The sequence below is a fragment of the Taudactylus pleione genome, unplaced genomic scaffold (assembly GCF_031769625.1).
Source record: "Taudactylus pleione unplaced genomic scaffold, aTauple2 ptg000041l, whole genome shotgun sequence".
Taxonomy (NCBI): domain Eukaryota; kingdom Metazoa; phylum Chordata; class Amphibia; order Anura; family Myobatrachidae; genus Taudactylus; species Taudactylus pleione.
The window spans coordinates 55,510,082-55,533,142 of record NW_028284443.1 but is presented as its reverse complement, the minus strand read 5'-3'; the positions used below and the strand labels follow the sequence as shown (position 1 = coordinate 55,533,142).

The 23,061-nt window shown below is 38.8% G+C and overlaps 1 protein-coding gene and 1 pseudogene across 1 annotated transcript in view; both read left to right on the top strand.

The window, feature by feature from the left end:
- HS6ST3 (heparan sulfate 6-O-sulfotransferase 3) overlaps positions 1–23,061 on the top strand; it is a 635,413-nt gene that overhangs the window by 283,316 nt on the left and 329,036 nt on the right. The window lies entirely within an intron of this gene.
- Positions 12,178–12,296, top strand: LOC148538193 (5S ribosomal RNA; annotated as a pseudogene).

The window sequence follows — 23,061 nt, the reverse complement described above, 5'->3', positions numbered from 1 at the left end:
TCATATAGTATTAAATTAAACTGCCATCCTGTCTGCCTGCCACTGCAGAGCCACTATGTTTCCTAGACATGCTATATTCTTTTGAACTGCCATGTGTTTGTGCCGCTGCTGTGTCGCTTTGTTTAGCCAGTCAGCTCACTGCAGCCTTTGGACAATATTGGTGAAAACAATATTGTGAACCATGAGGTGGTCAAAATTGACTGGAAATGACTGAAAATGAATGTTATTGAGGTTAATAATACTGTAGGAAAAAATAGGCCCAAATTACAGTGCATCTGGAAAGTCCACATTTTGTTAGGCTGTGAATACTTATGTACATGTGATTTCTTCCTTTTTTTTTAAATTAAATTTGCAAAGATCTCCAAAAAAACTTTTTACATGTTGTCATTATGGGGTATTGTGTGTAGAATTTTGTGGACAAAAATGATTTTTTTCCATTTTTGAATAAGGCTGTAACATAACAAAATGTGGAAAAAGTGAAGCGCTGTGAATACTTTCCGGATGCACTGTATGTGATTTTATCTATTTTTATCATTCTTTAAAACAAAATTCTGGATCCAAAACCAAAACACGATGATGAATTAGAACCAAAACCCAACATGGGGATCCACGCACATCTCTGATCTGAGTGGAGATTTATGGGAAAGATCTATCACAATATGACTCCCAAATGGCTCATTCTCTTTTGATATAAGCCGTCCCTCAACTGGACATCATAATTTATTTCTAATTGTTTACTGTAACATACATACATGCCAGCACTATGCAGTTTTTCTGAATTTTAATTTGAATTTATTTGATTTAATTATGGCTCTAAAATATGATATGGCTAAAATAATGCAGATACCAAGCTAATTTCCTATATTCCCCATCTTTATTGCTTCCAAGTAGATTTACATTGGACTGCAGACTGAAATATCCCATGATAACAATAAGATGCTTATGCTTAGGTGCCATAAAACAAACTGTGTTTTTTTATATACATTTTTGTGTAAAAACAAAAAGCTAACGTAAGATTATAAAATACAGGAGATGCCATCAAGAAAGCATCTATCTTTGTCAATTAGAAACTGGAAAGGATATTATGATTTGTGAGGACTGTACATCATTAGAGGGTTCAGAATAGATTTACATTCCTCTGGCCTCAAGCAAAAAAATTGTACAGAGAAAAATGTAAATGTTGCTGCCTTGCTGGGCATTGTAACAAGATATGGAAATGTTTGTGATTCAGTCAAGCATTGCTGACATAACACACTATAAAATGTTATATTTCTCAATAAGCATCTAGTCATGTTATGCAGCTTCTCAAGTGAAATATTTGTAATCAATTCTACATAGTTGTAATTTCAGGTGAAAACACTGGAATGTTAATTTATGCACTGACATTACTGAAAGCACTGATTCTTTGGAAGGGGGAGGGGTAGTGGCACTGTGGGTGACACTAATGGTCACAGGCTCACCACCAAGGTGTGTTACTTGCCCAGATCTTGAATTGTTTTGTTCAACTCATTGAATTGCGGTTTTGTTTAACTTAATCAAGAGATGAATTACAGCAACAGAAAAAATGAATTTCTCTTTCTGTGTTAGTGGACCCTTTGGAGTCATGTTTTCACCCCATCTAGTACCCACGTGATCGACAAAGGAAGTTTCCATTTTTTTTATTGCCAGTTACCAGGTTCATAATGTCTGATCAGTGCAAGAAAAAACACATCCCTCTCCAGGGAGTCCAATAGCAGTCATCTTGAAATGGTCAAATTATTATTATTATTATTATTATTATTATTATTATTATTATTATTATCATTTATTTATATGGCGCCACTGTTCCGCAGCACCTTACAAAGTAAATAAACAAGTTGTAGACAAGCGACTTACAGAACAATACAATGCCGGACAAGGACATGGATAATATATATTGCCATATTAGCGACCAAAACACCCAGATAAGCAACAGAGCATAAGCAGTGTTAGGTGCCCTAGTGGTGAGTAAGAAGTAGATGAAACTAAAGTAGGGAGAAGCACAAGATGGTAGAGGGCCCTGCTCATAAGAGCTTACATTCTAAAAGGGAGAGGAAGACAAACAGGTTTGACACAGATGGGGTAGATGGGGAGGAAGGAGCATATAGCAGGGAGTTAGAATGATAGCTGGAAGGCTTTGATGAAGTAGTGGGTCTTGAGAGCCCGTTTGAAAGATTGCAAAGAGGTGAAGAGTCTGATGGGGAGTGGGAGAGAGTTCCAGAGGTGGGGAGCAGTGCAGGCAAAATCTTGGAGGCAGGAGTGGGAGGAAGTAATCATCTGGCATGTCATTATTTAATCCCTAGCCATTGCCACTACACCAAATACACCATGTAATACTATCATGGCAAGCACTCTGCAGGTATGGTATAAACTGCACTCTTTCAAAACTGGAACAAAGTGTGAACTGGGACTGGGTATTCAAATGGCAGTATTTGGCTGCATCACCTCCATTTAGAACTGCAGCTTTTAAATGGATGTGACCTATACATACATATATAGAATATCAGACCAATGACTTCTTCCAATTATCTTGTGCAGGTAGGTACTCACCACAGGTTCCCACTTTTCTGTTCTGATCATGAGTGGGGGCTGGTGTACATTCAGTGAAGCCCTGTTTGGGCTTTTAGATCAGAGAAGTAGAGTGGGACCTCTGGATGATGGATAGGCATCAGGTGCCCCCTCCCATAGTTTGCTATGGGGCCAGTGATGGAGTGCTATGCTCTAGACTGATAATTAAAAAAAAAATATTGTGAACCTGGTTATTACTGCTTCTGGGGGTAAATTTACTAAGATGGGAGTTCTATTTAAGAAGTGATATTGCTCATAGCAACCAATCAGATACTTCAGTACTTCTCATTTATCAAACACCTTAAAGAAGATAATACCTGGAATCTTATTGGTTGCTATGGGCAACATCACTTCTTAATAGAACTCCCATCTTAGTAAATTTACCCCCTGTTTGTGTAATGTCCATAAAATACTTAAAGGATCTTCAGTAAATATCAGGAAAAGGGATTCAGATATGTATATTATACAGCAGGCTCAATGGATGAAGCTTAACAAACTACGGTACGTATTTCAGCAAATTATTTGATTAATTATCAATAGTAAAAGTATGAAGTTCCTCAAGTATGCCAGAAATTCTAAACAAAGTTACCTAAATGTGGAAATGCAATGTATTAGAAAGAAACGTTTTGTATACTGATAATAGTAATTCATGGGAATCAATCAAATTTCATTAATACTGTATATCAAAGAATATCTGATGGTTGTAATAATGTGAGGTTTTTTGAATTACATTTTAAATGTATTTAATGCACAGCTAAAGCAAAACACTGCAATGTCATATATGAAACAAGAAGGTAAAATGGGATGTAGATGGCATCCCAGCGCACACAATGCAGGCATTCAGAATCCCGACACTGGAATTCCGATGGTAAATATTATGGTTAGGGGGAGGTTTAGGGTAAGGCATTATGGGGATGGTTAGGGTTAGGCTGCGGGAGAGGAAGGTAGGGTTAGGCTGCAAACAAGGAAATTTAGGGATAGGGAGGGGTGTGTTAAGGTGAGGGGTAGGGTTAGAAGAATGTTTAGAATACTTACCTGCATGCATTGGGCTTGCCACCATCGGGATTTACACCGTCAGGATTTCTCTGCTGGGATTCTGACTGCCGCCATTATCAGCGTTGGGATCGCTTACCCAACCCAGTGTTCAAGACTATCCTAACATTCTACTTCAGCCTTATCATTCATAATATGAAGTATTATTGGGTAATTTTCTCCTCCTACATTTCAAACAGGATAAAAGAAACATACCTTACATTCTGAAATTTAACACCAGACAAGTGTTTAGAGTTGGCAAAACAGCAAAGTACAGTCTGTTATGTCAAGCCTGCAGTGTCACCAATGGTCATGCACATGTTTGTTAAGGGCATTTATATGTAAAGTAAATTGCATTGCAATTAGGCTTCTCGGTTATGTCAATTATCTTCCACATAAAAAAGATATGGAGGTACTTTTTTGTCTAAACTGTTTTTTTTCCCCAACATCTGCTTTCAGCAAAGGAATAAAGCAGATATCAGTTTAGCCGTGAGCTGCTGTTGGCAGTCATGTTACACACGGAACCCATTATTAAAGTAAAATAATTGTGAAGTCCGAAAAGAAAAAGTGCAGTTTTTTTGCAAACTCAAAGTAAAGAATACTGCCAATACACAAAGCACAATACTTCAGTCCTAAATGCACTAACTTCCAAGGATCAGTGTGGTACAATTTACAAAAGTTGGAATCTGTGTACACTCAACATCAGATAGGTCAGGATCTTCTTCTTTGAATGGCTGGATCTTGATAGTTCCTGAAGGTTCTAACAAAGAGTATCCCATGTTGGATTTCCTTTGTCTTCCAGGATCATGGGTGATGGGAGGAAACATTACATGGCTAAATTCTTAATTAAGGGAACTAAAAACATTATATCGACAATGTTACATTTATATGTGCAGCAGATATGCGCTATTTACACAGTATAATGCAAATCATTACATGCTGATTAAAATAAGTTCAAACATCAACACATATACAGTTAATGCACACTAATAGAAATGCAAAATGATGCATATAAGGAAAATAATAATTATATATTTATGATAACATACAGAAAGTGTTGTATTTTGCTGTACTTCATTAAATTTTAATATTTGACTTTAACACAGTTATGGTGGCTTCTGCATCTAAATGAATCCTTCCCATAGTATGTAATTTAGCACAGTAGTAGGCACAACTTGTTATGTATTAGTTTTTATTGGTTCTTCTTCTTTAACATATGTAAAGGAAGGTATCCTTGAAGTACCCTTTGATAGTCTAATTAACCATCACCTGTTTTATAATCCAATGTAGGATCATATTGCAGATTGACCTGTTCTGTGTTGTAATACTATATTGGAGAAATACAATTATATTTTGAAAAAGTTCTGTTTTGAATAGATGTATCTCTTTAGTGATGTACCTGAAGTTGTCATCATACATATTGCTGAAGTTATCTATTAATTGAGCTAAGGCCTGAATGTATTTATGATTAATGGTTACTCTGGCTGTTTTGGTTATGTCTAATGTCACCATATAGTTAGACTGAAGTTGAGTGTACCTTTAACATTTGTTGGTCTGCCAAAAATTATTTTGAAAGGGGACAGATTAGTGGTGGTCTAGGGATGCTTCTGATACTGTGCAATACCAGTGGTAATGAAATTATAATTTGAAAATAGCGCTTTAAGACTACCTAAAAATACTTCTAGCAGCTCTGCATGAAGAGGTAGGTATCCTTGAAGTACCCTTTCATAGTCTAATTAACTATCACCTGTCTTATAATACAATGTAGGATCATATTGCAGATTGGTCAATATAGTGTGGCCATCAGTGTGCCAATGTTTTTAATGGGAATGATCGCTGGATCTGGATAAGTCAGTCAATACAACTTAAGATTAGATCCTAATAAGAATGTGTAGATCCTTAACTATCCTTAAATGTCCCAGGTTTATGGATGATAATCCTGATGCAATTGCTTGTCCGTGTTTGGTGTTCCAAAAAGGTCTATAGGGAGGGTGTTGTTATAAAGTCCTGATAAAAAAAACTGTAATGTAGATCTATAGATAGATATTTATAGTTCATAATTACATTGAAAAAAACATGTTTCTCTTCTTTAAATGTGTTGTTTTTTGATGGGAAATATGGCTGCTCTTATCACCTTTCTTTTCACCTCAAATAGAATTGTAAGCACAGTATCAGGAACTTGCAAAGCACTATTATGCAGAATAAAGTAAGGTATATGTTACTCACCTGGATTTCTCAATTTTCTTCCACTGGTCCTGTGGGTCCTGGGGCTCTCAGTGATAGTGGTATAAATATTGAATATACAATTGGTAATACATATAGTACTGTAGCTGTAGTATATCTGACCTCCACACTGGTATATAGGATGATAAAACCAGTTTTATTAAAAACTACAAATGCTGGCCAGAGACTCAGAGGGTGTCCTGCCTGACAAAGGTATATATATGTCTTCCCATGCTAACCCTGTCTCAGCCATCACCTTACTCAACTTATTTTTAATTATTCCATTTATTCATTTGACTTTCCCACTGGCTTGCAGCCTGTAAGTTGTGGGCATTTTACTGTTAATGCCCATGAGCTTACACATGGGAGCATATTCCATTCCCGGCGAAAAGTCCCGTACTTTTTGCATGCTAGATTTTTCGACTACTTCGCCTGTTTTCAATGTGGAAAAGTATCGTGCACGTGCCCCCTTTTTGCCTTATTCAATTAGATATCAGCAAAAACGAGAGCCGGCGAAACTGTAACATGCAAAAAGTATTGTCAGTTTTGGGGAAATGAGCCTGACACCCCCAAAAAATGGTCTGACATTGAGGATCACTCTAGATACCCCCGAATATCCCTGCTGAAGGTATTTGGGGTACTTAAATGCTCTCAATAGCTGCTGATTCGCATCTTTGCAGAAGTGGTGAATAACATTTACCAGGTTTTTTTGCTCAAAATAAGTAGTCCCAGCAAATTTGGGGTACCTGAAAATGGGTGCTAGCATATTTTGAAGTTGCTAAAGTGAACTTTTAAAAATCCACTTGCCGCAAGCACCTGAGGCATACTTGGGGAACCCCCTGGTGTCTATTTCACAACTTTTTAAGTTTGTCCCCCAACTTTGAACTTTTTCACCCCAAAACGAAAGTACTTTTTTGGGGTGATCTAAAGACTTTTTTAAACTTTTTTTTGATGCAGTTTACCTTTTGGGGACTGTCCCAAGGGTGCAGGGGGGTTCCCGCTGCTTTGCACCCCAAAACCCCAATTCTACACTTTTTTTTGACACCTATTCATAGACAAAAATTTTTCGCAAGTCCCATTGCATTGAGTTTCCGCACCAGAATTGAATACAGAGGAAACTTATCGCATGGCGAAATGACATCACTCGTGATGCTTTTCCAGAAATGGACTTATCGCGGCTAATTGAATATGGCCCATGGTTTGAAATCTTTCCCAGAAGAATTAGTACCCCAGTCACTTTCAATAATTCTAGGAATGACATACCTGGAAACAAACTCATGCTACAACATACTGTTTGGCCCAATTAAAAAATTTGTCCACACACACCAATGCGTACTTCAAATTCCTACATTGGTTTAAATGAATGAAGGTAATTTGTATTGCCTGGAAGGGTGTCCTTCATAAGAGTTATGTGGGATGGATCCATTGGTGTTGTTTTTCCTGTGTTATTACTCAAATAGAGAAGACATAAAGCAGTCTTCTCTGTAGCTTCAGAAGAGAAGCCAGATGCACATCAGTATGATTTTCCCAATCTACACATACCTTCCTTATCTTAATGAATCTGACCATATGCTGCATATAACACCAAAAGAGAAAAAAAGAAGGGCTCGTTGCTGGGGAACTCTTTTATCAGATATTCACATGAAGTCTATGTATAAAGTATAACTTTTAATAAACACAATTAAAATAACAAGGCACCTGTGCTACACAAAATTATTTGACAAAAAGTTATCTTTAAAAATGATTACCTATCTATATATGGAGTGATGATAATATTTGATATAGGGTAATAGATCTCCCATGACTTAATGATTATTATCTGAGTATCATATCAATTAAATTAAATCCTTGTATGGGAGGATGAATACCCTACTAACCCTGGCATATATGAAAACCATAGTTTGCTAATTGTCCAGACCAATGGATGTATGGGAACAAAGCTATATAAATATTCTGCTGTGTTACTCCACTGTCCCAATCCACCTCCTATATTCTCTAACCTACAGCACCTGGTATTCCCAATGGAAAGGTGAACAAGCCACCATTCAGGCTATATGCGCGTCCTCACACCGGAGGTCCGGCCAGTGCACGGTCCGGACCCCCACAGATGTAATCTGGTATTGTATGTATACCAGCTGACTGCCCGCTATATCAGTTAAGGCTGCCAAGCTCCACATTTTGTGGAAGACACTCCATGACCTATTGCTTAACCAGACCTGCTTTACCAGTGTTGATTTACCAGTTTGTACCTATATTTTTTCACTTGGACTCCACTCGAATAGAGAGACTTTATCTTTTATATTGTTATTTTGGCTGATTGCACATATTGGTTGGAGGGCGTCATGCCCTCCGCACAGTATTAAATATTTATGAAAACACTTTATGCTTAGAGACATCCTCTTGAACGTTATATTGATACAGAGACACTCTGGATCAGAAGGAACTCTCTGCTTAGGGATTATTGTCACTGATATTTGTCTGCTGAAATTATTCTGTTAAATAACTTCCTTAAAAAGTAAAACAACGATGTTGAAATCATTGTTGGCACAGTGCCTATATTTCTTATGTATAGCCAAAGCAATTAACCACAAACTTAAATATGCATGATGTGATGAATCTTTAACAATGATATCTTAACAGCTTCTGTTTATTTCCAGACCCTTATAGAGATAGTCTGATTCATAGGGAATTTTGGCACAGCAAATATAAAAATCTGTTATTTCTCTGCCTTTATGATTCTGATGGCCTAACGTATAACCTTTTTGATGTTCGTTTACACTGCTGACATTTCTTATATGTTCTGTATAGCTGATACAATTGGAGCCAGAAGGACTCAATGGTGCATTAATGGTGTACAGTGATATGATGATTTTTTGTGATGTTAATTTTAGGGATGAGCGGGTTCGGTTCCCTGAGAACCGAACCCACCCAAACTTCGGGGATCCGGGGCGATCCGAGCACAAGCTCAGATCTCCCTGTCTGCCCCGGATCCCTCTCCCGAGGCAAAACCTCGAGATCTGCTGTCGGATCTCGAGGTTTTGCCTCGAGCGGCCATTTAAAAAAAAATGCCTTTGCTTTTAATGGGCAAAGTGCTGATTGGCTGACAGAGCCGTCTGTCATGGCTCTCAGCCAATCAGCATTATGGTGCTCATTTGCATGTAGCACAGACTCGTCAGATCCGTGCTACATGCATCTGTGTGATTGACACAGAGCACTGACGGGTCCGTGAGACCCGTCTGTGCTGCTGTGCTAAAAAAAAAAAAAAAAACCTGTGTAAAAAAAGAAAAAAATGGCGTGCCCCCCCCCAAAAAGGAGCAACCAGCCCCGGGCATTAGTGACCCAGTGCTGGGTGTGCTTAAATACAGGGGACAAATGACGTAGGGGTCCCCTGTACTTAAGCACAACCAGCACCGGGCTAGTCAGAACCAGCGCTGGTTGCCAAAATACGGGGGACAAACGACGTAGGGGTCCCCCGTATTCTGCGCAACCAGCTCTGGGCTCTGATCCGGTCCTGGTTCTGGAAATACAGGGGAAAAAAATTAGTAGGGTTCCCCTGTATGTTCCAGAACCAGCACTGGACTTTTTCTAGCGGGGGGGCTGATGCCACAGCCAGGGGAGCCCTTTCGCCGGGCCCCCCAGCCACAGCATCAGCCCTGACTGCTAGTCAGCCCAGGCCGGGGATCCCTGGAGAGCTGGGGACCCCCCCAATAAAGGGGTCACCCTCTCCAAGGCACCCCAGGCCCAGGCTGATAGCCCGGGGCTATCCCCGCCACCCCTGGTGGCGGTGGGTGGCGGGTTGATTGTGTGGTGTGGTGTAAATAAAGAATATCAAACATTGTCTTTACAAGTAGAACTGCAAGTCCCAGCAAGCCTGCCCCGCATGCTGGTACTTGGAGAACCACAAGTACCAGCATGCAGGGCATTAAGGGCCCACTAGTACCTGTAGTTCACCTGTAAAAAAATGTTTAAAAAAACACAGGACACACACACCGTGACAGTATAAGTTTATTAAACATACATACACACACACACACACATGTACACATACTTAACTATGTAACCTGTAGCATCGGTCCACTTGTCCGGTAAAGTATCCATAGGGGACCTGTGAAAAAAAACATACTCACCATCTCCTATGCGAGGTTCTGTCCTCTTCGTTCCAAAGTAGGCATCCCCGGACTTGGCAAAAAAAAAAAACGAAAACGCGATCCACGAACTTAGTACCGTTCTATAGAACAGTACTTCCCGAATGAGAGCTTAGCGGTGGGGAATCACCATGGAAACCCCGCTGCTAAGCGTTCATTGGCTGAGAGAGGCCATCTCCCGTCTCTCAGCCAATGAACGGCTCCCTCCATTGTAGTCAATGGTGGGAGCCGCAAGGTTATTAAAGTTTACCCTGCGGTTCCCACCATTGACTACAATGGAGGGAGCCGTTCATTGGCTGAGAGACGGGAGATGGCCTCTCTCAGCCAATGAACGCTTAGCAGCGGGGTTTCCATGGTGATACCCCACCGCTAAGCTCTCATTCGGGAAGTACTGTTCTATAGAACGGTACTAAGTTCGTGGATCTCGTTTTCGTTTTTTTTTTTGCCAAGTCCAGGGATGCCTACTTTGGAACGAAGAGGACAGAACCTCGCATAGGAGATGGTGAGTATGTTTTTTTTCACAGGTCCCCTATGGATACTTTACCGGACAAGTGGACAGATGCTACAGGTTACATAGGTGAGTATGTGTACATGTGTGTGTGTGTGTATGTATGTTTAATAAACTTATACTGTCACGGTGTGTGTGTCCTGTGTTTTTTTAAACATTTTTTTTACAGGTGAACTACAGGTACTAGTGGGCCCTTAATGCTCTGCATGCTGGTACTTGTGGTTCTCCAAGTACCAGCATGCGGGGCAGGCTTGCTGGGACTTGCAGTTCTACTTGTAAAGACAATGTTTGATATTCTTTATTTACACCACACCACACAATCAACCCGCCACCCACCGCCACCAGGGGTGGCGGGGATAGCCCCGGGCTATCAGCCTGGGCCTGGGGTGCCCTGGAGAGGGTGACCCCTTTATTGGGGGGGTCCCCAGCTCTCCAGGGATCCCCGGCCTGGGCTGACTAGCGGTCAGGGCTGATGCTGCGGCTGGGGGGCCCGGCGAAAGGGCTCCCCTGGCTGTGGCATCAGCCCCCCGCTAGAAAAAGTCCAGTGCTGGTTCTGGAACATACAGGGGAACCCTACTAATTTTTTGTCCCCTGTATTTCCAGAACCAGGACCGGATCAGAGCCCAGAGCTGGTTGCGCAGAATACGGGGGACCCCTACGTCGTTTGTCCCCCGTATTTTGGCAACCAGCACTGGTTCTGACTAGCCCGGTGCTGGTTGTGCTTAAGTACAGGGGACCCCTACGTCATTTGTCCCCTGTATTTAAGCACACCCAGCACTGGGTTACTAATGCCCAGGGCTGGTTGCTCTTTTTTTGGGGGGTGCACGTCATTTTTTTATTTTTTTACACAGGTTTTTTTTTTTTTTTTTACCACAGCAGCACAGACGGGTCTCACGGACCTGTCATTGCTCTGTGCCAATCACACAGATGCATGTAGCACGGATCTCCCGGGTTCGTGCTACATGCAAATGGGCACCATAACGCTGATTGGCTTCCTGTCTGCCACTGCAGTGCCACTCCTAGATGGGCCACGTGTTTGTGCCGCCCACTTGTGTCGCTTAGCATAGTCATCCAGCTACCTCGGTGCAACCTTTTGGCCTAAAAACAATATTGTGAGGTGTGAGGTGTTCAGAATAGAGTGGAAATGAGTGGAAATTAATGTTATTGGGGTTATTAATAGCGTAGGAACAAAAAAAGGCCCATTTTATGTGATTTTAGCGTTTTTCTTTATTTTTTAAGAAAAAATCCAGATCCAAAACACAAAACCCAGAACCCAAAACACGGAAGGGTGGTTTTGGCAAAACCAATCCAGATCCAAAACACGAAGAAAGATCCAGATCCAAAACCAAAACACAAAATACAAAAAGTGGCTGATGCACACCCCTAGTTAATTTGCACTGCTGATATGTCTGTTATGTATATTTAATACATTTGGAGTCAGAAGGACTCACTTGTATATAAATGGTATACAGTGACATGAACATATTGGAATTAACCCAAAGATGCACAAAACCATTTGATACATATGTGATTTTTATTGACTGGTATATACATGTGATTAATTATTTGTGGAACAATTAAAGTACACTTATGCAATACTTTCTTGGACCTGTGTGTTATTTAACAAAGTGGACTCCTCATACGAGATTTACCTGGGCGTTCACACTTCGCCGATTGGTAATGCATTACAGCAATACCATACTGGATATGCCCAATTTCATCTGATCTTGGAAGCTATGCAGCATTGGGCCTGGTTATTACTTAGATGGGAGACCACCTGGGAATACCAGGTGCTGTAGATTAAAGAATATAGGAGGTGGATAGGGACAGTGAGTATTTATATAGCTTTGTTCCCATACATACATTGTTCTGGACAATTAGCAAATTTCGGTTTTGATATACTACCAGGGTTAGTAGGGTATTCATCCCCCCATACCAGGCTTTCATTTAATTGATATGATATTCAGATAATAATCTTTAAGTCATGGGAGATCTATTACCCTATATCAAATATTATCGCCACTCCATCTATACAGTAGATTATTAATCATCTTTAAAGATAAACTTTTGTTAAATAATTTTGTGTAGCACGGATGCCTTGCTATTTTAATTGTGTTTAGTAATAGTTATATTTTATTCGTAGACTTCATGTGAATATCTGATGAAAGATTGCCCCAGCAACAAGTCCTTCTTTTCTTCTCTTTTGGTTTTCTATATCATATTTTGGGCTTTGGGAGCACCACCAGTGATTACCTATGATCTATTATAATAGAAAGGATATAATATTGTTGGTATGATTTATTTGAGTATTCTACTAGGTTCTGTGTGGAATCCTCTCTTCCTTTGTTCATATGCTGCATGTACCAGGCTTGAAAATTATGCCCTGGGAGCAATTGGCCTACCATACCCATCTTTCCAAAGTCCGGTAGACTCTTGTCAATATCCCTTCAACTTCAAGATGGCTTTTTCCTGTGGTGAACACAAATCTTGTATATTAAAAAGCTCAAAAACCATTAAATTTGTTTCCTGAATTTCGGGCAACTGAGCTATGGGTGAGACTGCCACTTTCTTTTCAGCGTCATCTGCTCTCCTATTTTCTGCTGAAACTGGGTTTGTTAATTCTGCTGAAACTGTGTTTGTTAATTGTGTGTGTGCTAGACATTTTATAACTGCCACTGCCAACTGTATAGCCATCAACAATCCTTGTATGTGTCTTGAATGTGTTATCAGTGTTCCTGCTGTTGTCAAAAAATGGATTAGGTGCCATAGGGCTCCAAAATCATGTACAACACCAAAAGCATAACTTGTGTCAGAATAAATGTAAATATTAGCTATCTTACCTTTCGGCAACTCACATGCTGTTTTCAGTGCTCTAATTTCAGCTACTTGAACTTAGTGGGGTGGCTCAAGTGGTTCTACCTCTTCTATGCCTTTGTCATCTACCACAGCATATCCTGTGCTTAATTCTCCTGTCAGAATGTCTATGATGGCTTGCATCAATATAAAAAGTAAAATCTGCATTGTCTAAATGTGTGTCACGTATGTCAGGTCTTGCTGTAAATGTCTGATTTAAATGTTCCATGCAATCATGTGTATCTGTGTAACTGCTAAATCCTCTTTTGATTATATCATTTTTGACCCTTTGGAGTAAATTTACTAAAGCTTCTTAAACAGATGAGTAGTGGTGTTGCCCATAGCAACCAATTAGATTGGCTATCATTTTCTAGAATGCAATAGAGAAATGATAGCTATAATGCGATTGGTTGCTATTGGCAACACCACTACTTGTCAGTTTTAGAATCTTTATTTAGTATACCTCTAATGAGAAACATATGGAAAAATAATTAGCAGGATTTAGTGTATTACATTATTGATGGTTATATTTTTTGGTGCCATAAGGGCCAAATCCCATCTTGTGAATCTTGCCGATGAGAAATGTCACATTTGTGCCAAATTTAGTAGAGCTGATACTGCTTATGGTGCATGTAATGCTAAAGCATGTCCTAATACTACATCTTCACTGTTGCTATTTAGAAGAGCAGCTGCTGCTACTGCTCTCAAGCGTATAGGGAGTGATCTTGTTACAGTGTCCAATTGGGCACTGTAGTATGCTACTGGTCTGTTAGTGTATCCAGGTGTTTGTGTCAGAGGATTCATGCCACACAACCAACAACTTCTGTGCAGTATAGATCAATTGGCTTCTCATGATGTGGTATTCCCAATGCAGGATCACAAGGTCTGTTCCATGTATTTAGTATGCGGAACATGATCTGGTTTTGATAATGAGACTAGCTCTTGTAGTCACAACACCAGAATAGTGAACACTGGTATCCATTTCCTGCAATACCCTCACATGCCTAGGAAGGTACGTATTTGTTGTTGGTTATTCGGCAGGGTCACATCTTGTATTATCTGTATCCTGTCCGGTGTCGGTGTCTCTACTCCTGGGTCAGACAATGTCCCAAGTAACTAACTAGAAAGGAGAGGTATATATTATTTCACCACTAGGAGTGCAGATTAATTGTAAAAGTGTATATATCAACCACAATATGCATAAAAGGTCAGGATAAAATGTATTCACAAAAACTATTCATTAAAATACAATCACAAAATAAAATTAAGTGCAGTCCTGCACAAATGCATATAGCTGGCTTAAGTTTTGTAATGTATTGATCAAAATCATTCTCACCGCCTCAATACTATTGCTGTTATCCACTTGGTGTCAGAAGCAAGCTTTATCAGTGGTCTGTTCCATACATGGGACTGGTTACAGCAACTGCTTGTCACATGGGGGAAAGTGCAAACCCCTGATTAGATGCTTAACATGTGTTCCAGTCAATACTCACATCCCTGGCTGCAGTCTGCTTGAAAAGGACATTTCTCTGTGTCCAGGTTCTCCTCTACCAATGCCCCATATCTGGTATTGGATCTTCACTCCAGCACTCTATTCAGTGCTGGTCACAGTAATAGTTGTCTGTGCAGCACCTCTGTTATCAATATTTACTCATGCAGTAGTTGGTGCAGTAACCAGAGGTAAAAATGATGGCAGGTGGTAGTCAGGGTCATCAACAGCTTAAGAATTGGAACATTGTTATAGAGGATCTTCTTCACTTGGCATAAACCTACATTATCTTTAGTCCATAATGAACAAATGTCTCCACCTCCAAATTCAAAGTAAAGAATACCGCCATAGGCTTCAATCCTAAATCTACTGACTTTCAAGGGTCAGTGTGGTACAATTTAAAGGTTAACATTCAAATAGTCCTTGAGAATGAAGTCATTGAGTACAGGTAGGTATATACTGAAAGTTAGATAGGTCAGGATTTGTATGAGGATTTCCTTTGTATGAGTGGCTGGATCTTGTTAGTGGGTCCTAACAAAGAGTTTCCCATCCTGGATTTATTTTATCTTCCAGTATCAAGGTTGAGGGGAGGAGTGAATTTGAGGGGTGGAGACGATGTAAACATTACATGTCTAAAGTCCTAATAAAACTAACATCTGCAATACTTCATTTATACGTGCTGCAGATGTACGCTATTTACACAAAAACAATGTTCTATTCTCATTAATAGTCCATCATCAATACTGCATATATACAGTTAATGCAAATTAATAGAAATGCTAAATTATTCATAAAAGAAAAATAAAGATATATTTAAAATAACGTATAGGATGTGTTGTAATGTTATTGTACTTCATTGAGTTTTAATGTTTGATTTCTGCATCAAAATGAATCCTGCCCATAGTATGTTATTTAGCACAGTAGTAGACATAATTTGTTATGTTTTAATTCTTATTTGGTTATTCTTTAACATACAGTGTATAAATAAAGGTACCATTGAAATCTATTCAACTGTAGCAATTACTCTTTTAAGAAAACAAAAACAAATATTGGCAGTAATTAAAGAAAATTAATCATAAGCCAACAATGCATAGGAAAATATGTGATCTAATTAACAGATCCCTTATTTTAATTACTTAGACATTGAGTAAACTTTGGGGTCAATATTGTGGCAGATTACTTTCATATTTTGCTATGCTTCATTTGCCAAGAACAGTTAATGATATGCTTTTATTGTTACCCATTTTTAGTCTAAGGTGCGTGCATTATAGAAAGCAACAGATACTTGTTATTAAAAAAATCAATTTCATGCATGACTAACCGATCTCTTATCGCTCAGGCTACATGTTACTGTGAACTCATTTGTGTTTACTCAGCTGGATGGTAAAGATTTTGCTGAAAGTGGACCCTTATGTGCCACTATGAGGGAAGAATTCTAGATTTGTCTTATTATTTCTCCCCAGAACATCTGGTATTTTTAAACCACATGGGATAATGAAATTCTGCATTCAATAAACATTCCCGCATTCATTTATCTATGCTTAATGCACTTTATAGAGCAATACTTCCAATAAATGTGACTAAAATAATCTTATTGATTTTAATTTATGCAAGGAAAGTATTAATACATATATAAAATATACTCAGCTGACTATATCTATGATAAAACATCATGACAGAATAACTATTGTTTTACGTCATGTAGTGTAGGAAGTTCTGTAACCTTGATAGTACTTAACAATAGCTATATCTATTAATAGCAAGCATATTTCCTTCTAGTTTACTTTTAAAAAAGATAGTTTCGTGAAAGTTTATAACCATGGCTATCAGCAGCTGCACAAGAAGCTGCCCATTCCTCCAGATGGCCACAACCAGAGGCACTTAACAACTATTTAAATACATGTAAAATATATATTTAGCATAAAATCACAAATGTCTCCATATGTAAATTATAGTGAAACATTTCTAAGATATTTATTTCAAAAATACTTGCTGTATATAGTGTATATCTCAGTGACAAGGTTACATTTATATTATTGTCCATATTGTGTTCCCAAAAATAAATATTCCATCATCATGTTCATCCTAACACACATTGAAGCCCACGGTGTTTTGTATACTGCACACAAATAACCTTTTTTTCAAGTATACAAATACTTTACCTGTTGTAAATGCATAATGGGAAATGGATATAATCAGGCTCTAATGCAGACTTGTTCATGAAGCCACAGTGAGAAAATGGCTTTAAACTGAAAGTTCACTAATCATCAATAAGGCTGTCTTTGTAAGAATATTAATAAGAAATAAAATGTGTTAAGCCAAACTGAATATTCGAGGCAAGGTCACAGAGTTTAGGATCAACATGCTACTTCAATTATCCTTACATGTTTAGCAGCGCTCAGCACAAACTCACTTAAACTATCTATACTAATTTAGCAATGTATAGTATGCTGTAAGTCAATAACCCTCCAGAGAATTGAGTGATGTCTAACATAAAGTCTCCATAATTGCAGAATGTCTTCCAAGGGGATACATCTTTTAGTGTAATACTGCATGCAGCTAAAATTGATTGTCTTTATTTCTCTGAGGCATAGTCCTAGTAGTAAGTAAGCACAGGCAATATCAGACATAAAGAGGAACTGAATAATATTTAAAAGTTGAAACTTATAACTATATGATTGAAAAGTAAAAAGTTGATACTTTTTCTGTTTGTTGCATTTGTTATTATTTTAATGAACCCAAACAGTAGTTTGAGTGATGATCAAATACAAATATAGACATCAGTTAATCATACTGTATTTCTCAGAGCCGTAACTAGACTTTTTGGTGCCCTGTGCCAGAGAGAGCATTGGTGCCACCCCCCCCCATTTTTTAAATAGGGACATAAGATAGTGCACCTGAAAAGGACCATGGCCTCATGGGGAAGGGCCAGGGAAGAGATGGGGAGTCCAGGAGATGCCGGGGATAAAGTAAGAGGAAGCCACAAGTGATAATGATAATAAACAGGAAAATTGACAGGCCCAAACAGCGCCCCCTGCCCTGCGGTGCCCTGTGCCATGGCACAGGTCGCATCACCCTAGTTATGGCCCTGGTATTTCTTATTCATCCAGTTGAACATTGAACAAGCTAAGTAACAATACATAGGCAAATAGACAGTAGATGCAAAAGTACTATAGTGCAAGTAGACCAACAATAGACCAGATAAATAAAAAACAAAACATTTGTGTTATGGTGAACACAGCCAGTAGAATATGAATAGCAATGTTTAAAAATGATTAAAAGTATGCCAAATACATATACATATATAAAGTTGACAGCATCAAACAGGCCAAGGATGGCAGAGTGGACGGTCTTTTGACCTATGCACTTATTAAGTGGTTTAACTTGGAGAAAAAAATCTGCCAGTTTTTCTGCTATCAAACAAATGCTTCAGATGGTCTACAAAGGAGAGTTTGAAGTTAAGTGAAAGCCCCAGTCATTTGAATTTCTGTAAAAATTCCAGAGTTTCTCCTAGAGGATAGTAATAGTGAGTATTACAGAGTAGGTTACAGTTATGTTGAAGTCAGTTTGTAAATCACTAAATGAAGTCCCTGTATTATACATCTGCAAACATATGAAGCTTACAACATTAATGCCAATATGTATATTGTTTATATAAATGTCAGATTGACAGCAGGGTGCATCCTGGTGTGGGCAACTTTTTTTTAAAGAGAAGTTTAGCTTCAGTGTATGTACCTCTAAGAGGGGTAGTTAGGTCTAGAAAAACAGTCCATACAAACTATTTGTTCACTAGCTCACATTGATAGTCATTTGTCACATTGGCCAGAAACATAACTGTGCTACAGTATGCTCACTTGTGAAGTCAGATTGCATTGGGTTAGCATGGTATTGTAATGAAGAATATCAGTTGGGCACTTAGAATTATTTCAAACATTTTGATAGTACTTGGGAAAGATCAACATATTTAGGAGCATGGATCCAAGATACAGTATAAACACCAGCAATCGGTTGTCAATTGGAAGAGGAGATCTTTAACCTATTTTAATGAAACTATAGAATAAAGAGCTAGATTGGGAAGGTTGCATAGTCAGGTCAGTGCATAGGTTGTCTGATAATGTAGGGCTAGTCTTTTATCACTCAACTGCAGAGTAGTTACTTAAGGCTTGTAATATTTATTTATTGTTGTTGATAGTTATATAGAGATATGTTTGAGGGGATAGCATTTCATGTGATATTACTGGAAAGCTATTTTATTATCAAAATAAATTGGCATAAATGGTATTTTTTCCAGCAGATCTCTAAAATTATTTATTTATATGTTGTAAACGAATGCTAAAGAACTAATAACATATAGTGACAAGTCCAAATAATGCTTGTATTGATACTATCAGGTGTGGTATATTTTGATGATATTTATCATTGAAATTCATAATATTAGCATGAGAATGTCAACATGAGGCGTATTCTATTAGAAGCGAAAAGCCGAGATCCGTGGAAAAGTATCGCCGATCTCGGCTTTTCGCATGGCCGGAACTTATCTGCGTATTCAATTCCACCCGCTTTTCGCGTAGGCGGAAAGTCAATGCAATGTAATAGGTAAAAAGATTTGCCTCTGAATTACAGGTGAAGAGAAGTGCAACATTTTTATTTTGGGACGCAAAGGAGAGGAAACCTCTCAGAACCCTTGGAACTGCCCCTCAAAGGACAACTGTGTAAAAAAATTACCTTAATTTTGGGGGTGACAAAGTAAAAAGTGGGGGGACAAGAATAAAATCTAGCGAAATAGACTTTTTGGGGGTCTGCAAGGATAGGTCAAGTGTTTTTTTGATTGCAGGTGCATGTAACAGGTGCGTTTTTCACGTGTTTTTTAACTTCACTTTAGAGACTTTAAAATATGCTAGCACCCATTTTCAAGTACCCCAAATTTGACAGGACTACTTATTTTCACCAAAAAATACAGCTTATTGCCATTCTTCACCACTTGTGCAAAGACGCTAATGAGAAGCTATTGAAACAACTTAAGTGCCCCAAACAGTTTTATTAGGGCTATTCGGTCACATCTACTTTGATCCCCAATGTTAGTGCATCTTTTTGGGGGGTTCGGGCTGATTTCCCCATTTTTGACAGCACTTTTTGCCTGTTCTGACTTCGCGGTTTGCCGTTTTCTCGTGGTTTGGAATTGAATAGGGCAAATAGCAGGGACGTGCACGATAAGTTTCCACGTCCAAAATACACAATGTAGACGGAAAGTCAGGCAGGCGAAACTTTATCACTGACGCAAAACTAATTGAATATCGCCCTTGGTCTTAATGTTGACATGCTTGGCATATTGACATTGACCACATTGACATTCATCATGTCGACACTAATGAAATATCTAAATGATTAGAATGTGAACAAAACGTTCCTGTTGGTGTAGTGGTGACTTACCTGGTTTGGTGGGTCTGACAGATTTTCAGCAGATCCTGCATGCCTTACCCTCCAACTAGTGCCTAACCATGAACCTCCTGTCCCATTGCCTCATCCTAACCTTCCTCTGATGCCGTCCCTGCAGAATGTCGACATTTCACATGTCAACATTGTTACCAAGTCAATATCTTGCAAATGCTTACATGTTCAATGTCGTCATTTTAACAATTTCGACATGTGCAGGCAATAATAGAACGGTGTCTGTGAATTCAAAGAAAAGTATTGCACACAACCAGACTAGAAAAATATACTAAGTTTTAAATATCTTAATATTTTTTTTAGATTATGAACAATTAGATACATATTTGTTACAAAATATTGATTAATATTTAAAAACTTGTGCTTTACATTAATGAGTCTTTAATACCATGACCTTTTGGCAGCTAATATAGGGATCTAGGCTATTTTTATTCTGTCTTTGTTTTTCCTCCACCACACATAGCACTGAGTGATCACAGTACTGTATTCATCATTACAATGCAGGATGTTGGCCATGGGGCATCCAGAACTAAAGATTTCTAAGAAAACTTAGAAAATATATTCCAATTAACACTAATATTACATGCAAATGAGGGAACGAGAATAATGATTTTCTTTATCGTTGATGGTTAACAATGACTTTGACATACAACAGTAGCTATAATAATGCAATAATTTTCATTAACCATATTATTCCTTGTACCACATTAATCTCTTTAACTATATTATAATTACTTTTTTTAATGGGAGCCGTTTTTGTATACAAGTAATGAAATATGAAATATAAATCAAAGAAAGCTGCCTTTTGCTAATGGAGCAAAACAATTGCAATGGAAATTCAATTTGGGCATTGTACAAAAGATCAAGGTGAATGACTCGAGGTTGCTAAACATCTGCCCTTGACATTTACAGATAGTTCCGATTTCTTAACTTATTCCTACTGGATAAAAAACAATGAAATATAAGACAGCCACAGATACATGGAAACAGAAATACGCTGTCAGTTCAGTGTCACAGTTCAGATTAGGTGACCTGCGAAAATGTATATTTTAAAACACTGATACAAAGGAAAAGGATGGTGTTACCTATAGCTACCGATCAACTTTTACTTTCTAAACTATACTAGATTTTTTAACTAAATGTCCATGACTGTTCAGTTTCATGGGCAGCTACTGTACTCAATGACAGAGGAGAGAACTTGTACATCTGAAAGGGTGTTTAGACTCTTTCATGATCTCTGATGACTTTATTTCTTTTCTGTTACATGGGTGCTAGATAATTACTCTTTAATCAAACTGAATGCCAGTGCTCAGAATACCTCAGGGTAAATACCCTAACGTTGGAGCGAAGGTAGCTGATACATACCAGATGCAGGAGTTTAGATACAGTTCAGAAAACAGAAACAGGTATCCAACAGTCTCTGGAATTAATAGTAGCAAGTCAGAGACGACCTGACTCTGGCAACTGGTTATTCATATAGAAAAGGTCCAGGGCAATAATCAGGCCTGGGGCAAACTTTAGTTCCGGCAACAAATATCCAAATAGAGAAGGCACATGCAATATTTAGACCTAAATAAAATCAATGTCTAGTACAAGGTATCCAAAATAAAAAGTACTAGAGGCTGAGGCACAAAAGATAGGAAGCAAGGTGTCTGCAAGGGGACTAATCAATTACAGCACAGGTTCTCAAACTCGGTCCTCAGGACCCCAAACAGTGCATGTTTTTCATGTCTCCTCACAGAATCGCAAGTGAAATAATTAGATCACCAGTGGACCTTTTAAAATGTGTCAGTGAGTAATGAATACACCTGTGCACCTGCTGGGTGACCTGGAAGACGTGAACTGTGTGGGGTCCTGAGGACCGTGTTTGAGAACCACTGAACTACAGTAACACATGTTGTTAGGTGAAACTCCCTTAACCTTGCATGCTGGTCCGGGCAGCCCCTACTGCACCGATGCCTGAAGCTCCATCTTTTGCCTTCAAGCAGCCAGATTCATTGACGCTTCTGTGCCAGCACTCAAGTCTGGGATCTATACAAAGCTCCAGCAGCAGTATAACCATGCAGAAGCCAGGAACAGCAGCCTGATAGTGGAGGACTGCTGCATTTTATAAGTTTGAGTACAATATCTATATATTAACCGAAAAAGCGTGTCTGTCCATCTGTCTGTTCAGTTTTTTGTCCTTTATGCACGGCCAGAGTTTTGGACCTAGCTCCACCAAATTTGGCAAGGTGGTGTAGTTTGACCAGGATTAGGTTTTTGCTTAGGTTTGAACCTTGTCAGGGACACACACTGTCACACAATCACTAAAAATAGGGACACTCTTAAACAGGTTCCAGGGCTGTGAGAATGCAACAAAAGTATAATTTTCACCTCAGCACAAACTTGATATCTCATGCAAATTCATATTAAATCCAGAGTCTCTGTGTTTGCATGCAAGGGCGTAACCAGGGGCTTAGAGAGACACCCTGGACTCGGGGAAGAGGACGTGACCTAATCACAGGAGGTGTGGCCACACCCCCTTAGTGAAAAAAATATATATATATTTTTTGCAGCGCTGTGATGCTGTGCTGAGCACGGGGGAGTGCGGTGCTGTGAGCCCCTAAGACAAATGCAAATCCAGGGAGGGCATGATCAGTGTGATTGCTTCCACCCACAGGTAGAGGAGACTGCTGCTACATTATATATATATATATATGTATTTTTTTCCTTTATTAATATCCATGTATCTATTTTAATTTATTATTATTACTGAGTATGTATATATCTGTATATAT